The sequence below is a fragment of the Strigops habroptila genome, chromosome 12, assembly GCF_004027225.2.
Source record: "Strigops habroptila isolate Jane chromosome 12, bStrHab1.2.pri, whole genome shotgun sequence".
In the NCBI taxonomy this organism is placed as follows: Eukaryota; Metazoa; Chordata; class Aves; order Psittaciformes; family Psittacidae; genus Strigops; species Strigops habroptila.
Genome location: NC_044288.2, coordinates 9,829,328 through 9,838,422, shown reverse-complemented (window position 1 = coordinate 9,838,422; position 9,095 = coordinate 9,829,328).

The following is a 9,095-nucleotide window of genomic DNA, read 5'->3' as shown; positions in this document are numbered from 1 at the left end:
GCCTGTGCCAAGAGGATGGAGACAGCCAGGCTTTTGGGGGAGGGAGAGATGCCATCCCAGCAGAGGTGGAGGGACTATCAAAATATGAATGCAAATGGGGTATTTATGGCTTTCAGGCTGGCAACTGAGGAGAACCTTCATGTCTTGCCAGAAACAATGCTCTGAATGTTAAAAGCAAAGCTGCGGGCCATGAAAAGGGAGCAGGAGAATTCGGGGAGAAATGTGGAGAAGTGTGCGAGTAGGTGGATAGGGAAATGAGAGATAAAATCTGCAGTTGTTTCAGGGAAAAGGGCAACTGTTTGGGGGTTGAAAGTGAGTCAAACTGTTAATGTTACTGCAGAAGGAGTGGGGGATTAAATGGTTTAGGAAGAATTTGGGGGTGTCTTCCACGTCCCAATCCAGCAAACAGCAGGATTTGAGACAGCCAAGGGAAAAGTCAGGTCATGTCCTGAGAGACAGCCCCTCGAGGTGGCTGAAGACACGTGTGAGAGCAGTTTTCCTCCCTAGGGGCAGGAAGGGAGCGATGCTGCAGTGAAGGAAAACGCTGACCCATTCCTATCAATGTCTAACCCTTTGAGAAGATGTTTCTTGGGGCAGTAGGGGGGCTACAGCAGTCCTGCATGAGATGTAGTTGCCTCGGCGAAGGAGGGTAAATGGGAGCATGAAAGACAGAGCAGTTATAGGTAAACGTGGAAACTTGTTTGGACGCATTGGATGCAGACAAAGTGCTTGTGTCTCAGCTTTAAATGAGCTTTTGGGATGAGAGGAGCCCTGGGCTGCAGCCTGGTCCCTCTGCCCTCCGTGCAGCACCCTGCCCTGTCCAGTGATGGATTCAGGTCTGAACAAAGGTGGTAGCTGGGTTCGTACCTCTCCAATATCCACCCCAAGCACATTGGAGCCGGCTCTCCCATGCACTCACTCTCCATCCTTGCCTTCTTGGCCTGTGTTTGCTGCTGTCGCTGCTCTGGAGTGTGCTGCTCATCCCATTGATTTTTTAATGATCTCTTGAGGAAGCCTCTTCAGCAGCACTTAGCAATGAGTGCTGTGGCTCCCCATCCTCACCACCACGACACGAACTGGCCTCGAGCCCATCGGCTCAGGAGAGGCTGTTGGCTCCACGGTGTCTCCCTGCCGCTGGGAAACTGCGCACCTCACCCTGCATCCCAGTGACAAATGCAGCAGGAAGCGAATGGGCAAAGGCCATTTCCAGTTTTGCTTTAATGGTTATTCCCACATCCTCCTCCAGCCTCTGCCCTTCCAGCCCTCTGCCAGGAATTAAAATGGTAATCCCAGTGTCTGCCACCTTTGTTCCTTTGCCCTTATAAATCCCACGCAAGGCCAAGGCTTGGGTCTGGATGTGGGCTCTGTCCCTGGGTAATGGGCTCAGGACATCTTTGATTAATGTGGTTTTAACTTGGGTTTTCTTCACATTTAAGCATTGGTGTTTTCTGCGCTATTTAGTCCCTAGTTATTAGTTATTCTACTTATATATTAGTGTTACTATTTAGTTCTTAGCTATTTAGTTGTTCTAATTTTGCCAGGTGTATGCTTTTACCCCTTGCATGAAAGGGTGAATGAATTTGAACACAAATTTGCTACCATATTTAGGAAATCTGGTTTTGGGTATTTTTGGGGGGTCTGGGTTCCTATCGCTCCTAACCCCTACATGGGGGATGCTGTCAGACGGGGCTGCCTGCGCAGCATCACCGGTGCCCATCCCTGTGGCTCCAGGCACTCAAACCTTCCTGAAAGCTTTTGGTCCTGCTGGGAGAGCTGCTGTGTATGAAACAGCAGCATCACTAGATGGCACATGTGAGCTGTGCGGAGTTGAAGCCAGGCAGTGAGGGCTCTTCATTCAGCTTCTGTGGCTGCCTCTGCCAACACTGTACATATAACCCACCCAAACCTGCCCTATAGCCCCATTAAATACCATCCTGCTCCCAGTGTGGCTCTGCCACATCCCTGTCCCTGCACTCTCCAGCCCAGGGATGGACCAGGATAGAGCTGTTACTCTGCCATCCTTCACCAGCGCTAAATACAAGCCCAAGAAATATCATATAATAAACCAAATGGTTTATCTTTACAAAGACTGTATTTTAGCATATTTTATATATTCTCTTTGTGTATGAATAGTTCATTTTCATCATGTTTTATGAATTCTTTGTATAAATAACTGACTGCAACAATATTGGTGATCAAAGTCTAAACAATGCAGAATAACAGCGCTCAGATGGTCTGTGCTGGCAGGGGACAGGGTGGTGGCTGTCCCACTGCATGGCCCTGAGCAGCTGGTGCCCCTTCTCTGGGGCATCTGTCCCCCCACATGGTGACATGCATTGAAGCTATAGCCCAAAGTGGCTTAAACCAAGTGTTAAACGTGCTCCTAAACTGTCCCTGGGCTTGTGTTAATGTTTCTGCTTGATGGGCCACTAAGAGGACTCATTCTGTTTATTAGGTGCCTGGCTCAGGGGGTGCTGTGCCAAGTGTTGAACTCTGGAGGAATTTCCTTCATTAAAGCTTTCAATCAGAGTTTAAGACCAAAGATCAAAAAGGGGCTTTTGGATGGACAGAAATACAGCACTTTTCTCAAAAGAGGATCGAAATTGGTAGCACTAATTACAATCAATGGCGTAGAGGCTGATGTGTTTGTGCAGTGTGTGTATGGAGTCAGTGTTTGGTGTCAAGCTTCTGCCTTATTCCTTCACAACTCAGCTGTATTTCCATGCTGTGCCTGATGTTTCTTGGGGCTGAGAGGAAAATTGCCTTTTCCTTCTCTAAGGTGGAGTAGATCAAAGAGCAGAACCTCCTCCAAAAGAGGAAACCCACATCCGTGCAGGATGCTCCGCACGCCGCTATTGCCGTCCTGGGCTGGACCCCATCCAGGCTGGCTGCAGAAGGGAAAGCAGACTGGTGCTGAGCTCTTGAGGCCAACATCCCGGAGACGGGCTGCTCCGGCCCCACAGAAGTGCCAGACACTGGGAATGCTTTGGCTTGTGCTCAGGAAGTGAAGTCTGCTCCAAACCCTGCTGGGATCCGTGAGGAGGCTGCCCTGGGCTCAGCTTAGTGCAGTGAAGCATCATCTGAGCTGTTTTCCCTCCTGTGTCTGAGCAAGGTGAAGGTTTTGTCAGACTTCCTCAGCGTTGTGACACAGCCTGTGCCTCTGCAGCAGGATCCGTGCCCTCTGAGGAATACCCCTTCCCAGCTGAGCCAGCTTCCATCTTCCAGGAAAACCCCAACCCTCTTCCCCAGAGAGCCCCCAGCTTCAACTGCAAACAGCAGTTTGTCTCGTGCTAATGCACTCCTGTTCCTGCAGGGATGGGATCACAAGTGCACTGATACCCAGCTTCAATCTGGTGCCAGGGCTTGCTCAGGGGGCTGTGAAAGGTCTTTTCTCTTGCAGGCTCCTGACCATACAATCCTTCCTCTCGAGATTCTGATGTTACATCCCTGCTCTTCCTGCCAGTCAGTTGTTGGCCAGTCCTAATATTCCTTGAAGAGGAGAAGCTGTGTGTTGTGGAATTGAAACGAGAACTCTGGCTATTCCTGCATAACACAAAGACTGGTTTAAACCCCTGTGAGGCGGGAAGGACCCATTGACCACCTCTGGTCCTCTCTGTGGGTGCTTTGCTTCTCTGCAGCACTGGGTGGGAAGGGAACTGAAACATGCAGCTCGTCGGCATGGGCTGTTCTTCCCCAAACCAGAAATGCTCCTTTTTGCCATGGGGAGAAGTAGGTTGAATGGAAAAGCTGTGTATGAGATAATACTCCAGTGGATGCCCTGTGTACATCCTTCTGTAGGGGTGTTCCTAGCTTGTTTGGGACATCAAATAATGTAACGAATGCTATTTATTGCACTAAATAGGTAACATTATTCTACTGTCTGAGTCCAATGGTAGTTTCCACCTTCTCCTTTAGTGCTATCACAGCCATATCCACTCAAGCAGCAGCAGAACCATTTCATCACAACACTTGGAGATCTCATTGAAATACCCAGTTTTATCTGAAGGAATTTAAAGACCTGTAGCCTAAAGCTGTGTGTCCTATTTAACTGGGTACCAAAACTCCAGCTGCAGCTAAGGCTGGGGCTGTACCCACATTTAGATTAGATCTCATGCATTTGGTTTAACTGCACAGAACAAACACTGCAGCTGAGGTGCAGATGTTCTTAGTTCTAAGAAGCCACTGTTACATTTTGCCTGTATTTGCAGGATTATTCAGCCTAAATATGACCTGATTAAACAATCACTTGAATTAAGATGAACCGCTCACATTTTTATTCTGGCAAGTGTCAATCCAATGTGGATATTTTGCTGCCAACCCCCTGCTTGCTTCCAGCATCGTTCTAGTGCTGAAGCTTCATTTGGAAGATGACAAACCCCAGCATCCTCTTAGCTCCAGCAGTTCTTGTTTGCCAAGGGGAACTTTCCTTAAGCATTTTACACGGCATGAATCCTGCTGCCGTGCCAGTGATGGTCAGCAGTGAGCCCTGGCAGCTTCTCCCTTCCCTCAATCTCTTGCCCATCACTGCAGCTCCCTGGCAAACACGCTGAGGATGAGCCAGGACTGCACTTTTGATACCAGCTAGTCCGTGTGTGAAGGCTGGTTTCTCTCCAACTGCTTTTCAATGGGAAGTGCTGGATGTCTTCATCTTCTGACCATATTCCTGCCCAGGAACACCCAGCAGAGAAGCACAAGCTGTGTTCAGTGCCTCTGGCCACCAGCACCAGGCTTTGGGGTTGCATTTTGGGATGGTGCCACAGAGTGACCCACTGCACACCTGAACCCCGCTGTCATCCAGCCCCATGGCATCGTTCCGAGGTGCTTTGTGTCTCTGTGTCCCCTTTTCATTGCAAACACATCTCCTGGTGAGGCTGGAAGGGTTGGTTGTGCTCTGCTTTGCACATAGGTTTAGCAGCCAGCGGTCAGAAACATCTCTCGCCTAGAGGCAGCTTCTGCCACCCCACTGCTTGTGTTGTATGTGATGAATAGCTTTTTTCCAATGCTGTTCAGCATTCTGGTCCTGGACAAGTAAAAGAAGTGTTAGACTGTCTTGCTAACAATCATGTTTGCAGCTCTGTAACCACAATGTGGAAGACTCATCTGCCAATTTAATACCAATGCTTCCTGAATTTAAATAGCCTACAAATAATGGTCTACTTGGCATGTTTTTATCACCTATTTATCTTACATACCATATCTTTGCTGCTTCTCTAAAGTTGCTTTCAAGACAAGATAATTGTGTATATCCAACCTGGCCTTGAACACTGCCAGGGATGGGGCAGCCACAGCTTCTCTGGGCACCCTGTGCCAGCGCCTCAGCACCCTCACAGGGAAGAGCTTCTGCCTCAGAGCTCATCTCAATCTCCCCTCTGGCAGGTTAAAGCCATTCCCCTTGGCCTGTCCCTACAGGTCCTTGTCCAAAGCCCCTCTCCAGGTTTCCTGTAGCCCCTTTAGGCTCTGGAGCTGCTCTAAGGGCTCCCCTTCAGGAGCCTTCTCTTCTCCAGGCTGCCCCAGCCCAGCTCTCTCAGCCTGGCTCCAGAGCAGAGCTGCTCCAGCCCTCGCAGCAGCTCCATGCCCACCCGCCCTCCATCCTCAGAGGCAATGGTTCCAGCCAGCCCCACCTGACACATTAATTTCCAACCCTCCCCAAGCAATTCCAGCTGTAGAAGCCATGACATCTGCTTGGAGAGCCTGTGCCCATGGCTGAGGGTGCGAATTCCTTTCCCTTTTCCCCTGCCCAGGGAGGTGCACATTGCCTCTGCTTGTGAAGATGAGGTTACTGAGGCCACGGAGCTTGTGCTCCTGCAACAGCTCTGTTTGAAGCACATGACTGGTCCAGGATAGGGTGAGAGAAAGCGTTGCAGCCTTTGCAACTGTTGTTTGGAGTGAAAAGGAAAACACACAGTGACAGAGAAGCTCTTGGCTTTGATCATTGCTTTTACGGGGAATAGAAACATAACCCAAAGGGAGTGAGCGAGCAGTGTGATAATGTCAGGTCAACTCCTTGCTATTCCCCGAGATCAAAAGCAATGGGGGGGAGTTTGGCTTTTACTGCCTTCTCCTTTTGTTTTCTGCTTTTTTGGCTTTCTTCCTTAAAAATCAATACATCTTGTAACCCCCAGAGCCCCCAGGCCCACCGCAGGCCGTGGGGCACGGCGCTGGTGTGGCTCCCTGAGCAGGGACACCACCGCTGCCCGGCCTGCTGGGTGCTGTGTGGCTGTGCTGGCGGTGGCAAGAGCTCCTTATGCTCATTCTTCCTGACCAGAAGCATCCCATCCACACTGGTCAAGGCAGAAATTGTTGATGACGAGATACAGATACCCTGTGGAGCAGCAGAGCTGTGGAAGCATCCCCGTGCGGTGTGTTCTGCAGTGGAAGCAGCCGTTGTGTGACCTGGGAACAGCAGGCAGGCAGGGCTTGTCCCTGAGAACAAAGCCTGGTTTGAGTTGCTAAGTGTAAGAAGCATGAAGAGGTGTTTAGTGTGGTACCAAACAGCGAGGTGTCCCCGCTTATTTTATCACTCCATCAGCATGTCCTCACCTCATCATGAATGAATTCCCTGCAAGTTAACAAGCCAAACACATTTATATTATTAAAAATCACATCAAGCTCTACTGAACAAACACATCCTGGGTCTGTGGCTAATGAGCTTTCAGCTGTTCAAACACGTTATGCGAGATGAATGAAGCTGCAGTTTTGAGTTAGATCTTGCCGGTCGTGTACAATTCACAAGCTGTGAATGAGCACAAGGGCAATTTTCTCACAGCTTCGTTTTCGGCAGGTAAATTTCCGGGAGGAAATGACAGTTTTGCACAGTTATAAAGGTGGTTCATGCAAATAGGATTTATTGATCTCGTTTTCCAAAGGAGGGAGTGAAGGGATTGAACCAGAAGCACGCTCTGAAGCGCAGGAGAGATCATCCCCCCATGCCTCCCTCTTTGCCACTCCTGCCTGCGGTACAAGGCGGGGGTAAAGCTGTGCCAGTCACAAGGAGCCCGGCCCCGGGACTGTGACTGGTCTTGTTGTACCTGCAGTGACACTCCACTGGCTTGGACTTATTCCCAGTCAGTTGGGTATGAAACAGACTCAGAAGAGGGGCAGGGCTGTGTCCATCAGTGATACAGGACAGGGCTTAAAAATAATCCTTTGGCTGACACACAGATTTATGTAACTAAGGGTGAGGCAGCTCCAGATTTTCCAGCAAACTGGAGTTAAATGGGCCAGTTTGGAGCAACCTGCTCTAGTGGAAGGTGTCCCTGCCTGTGGCAGGGGGTTGGAACTGGATGAGCTTTAAGGTCCCTTCCAACCCAAACCAGTCTGGGATTCTATAATTCTATGAAATAAGCCTCTCAGAGAGCTCAAGACCCAAAGCTTGTGATGGCAAAGATGGACCTTGTATCTGAGCTATTTGTGCATTATTATTTGTCAAATCTATTATTATGGATTCCCTTTTATTCCATTTTCACCTGTAAAATGAAGAGGTAGCATTACCAAAAGCCCTGGGCTGCCAAAATAAAAGAGGGCTCTGACAATTAGAACTTTTTGGTGATTTCTTATGTCACTGAAGCACAGATTTCCTCCCTTGAGAACATCTAGTGTTACCTTTGAGATCATCTGATGCTCGCCAGGACCATCCAGAGCTCTCTATGAAACAGGGCCCAGCAGAACTAACGGCACTGGTGCCCAGATCCATGAGAGGAGATCTGCTGCCATCTCTTGGTAGATGCATGTTCCAGACAGTCATGATAAACTCTCTCTGCACAGATACTAAACATCTTCTCCCTCTGCTCGTTCTTGGCCCACCTGCAGCATCCTCTCAGCCTCTGCTGCAGAGGCAGCCCATGAAATTAATCTCAACCAGTGACACCTCCGAGGGTGCCTTTGGAGCTGGAAGGGCCAAGTGCAGGGGCATGGGCCTGAGTGGTTTCTTTTTGGTCTTGCTGAAAGGCAAAGGCTCAGGCAGAGACTGAGGAGTGAAAGCCTGGAAGGAGGAAAACCAGAGAAGTCAAAATCAGGGTAAATAGTGTGTGTGCAAGATGGAGTTCAAAATAATGTGGTGAGGGCTCAACCGTCACATCTGGGGGGTATAAAAACCTCCTGAGATAAAGAAAAGCCATAGGGAACAGGCTGCAGGTAAGGAACCTGCATGCCTGAGGGTGAGGAATGAGGGTTTTATGCCTGGAGGTGATAGCAGAATGTATGTGAGAAGATGGGGCAGCAGCAGGGCGCTGCTGGGGAGGGAGTGCTCTATGCACCGCACTCGGTGTGTGAGTTACCTCTGCAGAGGTGCAGAGCTGGGGCTGCGCTCTGGCACCGCACACACTGAGGAACTGCCCCTTGGGATCAACGTGTGCCCTGCGGCTGAGCCTAAGGGGTGATGAGGGATGGCCCTTGCCCTTGCCCCCCCCGGGGCCCTGTCTCTGTGCCAGTAGCCCCAGCTCTTCCCTGGCTCCTCTGGCTCTCGGTGCTGGGGCTCAGGGCACCCCTGCAGGAAGCTGCCCGGCTGCTTCTGCTGGGCTGGGGCTTTCCATGGGGCAGCGAGTGAAGCCAGCCCAGGGCAGGCTCTGACAAGCCCCATGCAGGGCAGGAGGGAAGGCACATGGGAGCCGAGAGGCTGCCCAAAGCCAGCACTTCACCCTCATGTCAACCCCTGGTTACAAAACCCACGCTCACAGGGTTGCCAAAATGACTCTGGTTGGACGTGACTCTCCAGATCTGAAAGAGGCCTCTTGTTTCCGTGGGTTCCTACCCTGGTGGAAGGCTGTGTGCTTTATTCTAGTTGGGATCAGGCACAATTACTTCAGCCTTTGCTGCTACAGCTGCATTTCCAAGGCCTGCACGTGGGTACATGCAACCCTTTCTCCTTTACCACCCCACCAGGAATGCTGAGAAATCCCTGAGATCTCACTGCATCCCACACACCATTTATATGTATCTGTTCAACATGAAATCCCTTGCAAAGCTTATTTGGTTTGAAGCCTGATGCAAAGTTAAGTAAGTGCTCTGTGTGTGTCTGTGGAGCGGTGCCTTTCTGGAGAGATGCTGCTGAGGCAGCAAAGGTGTGAATGAGGCAAGAGCACAGGCAGGAAACTGCC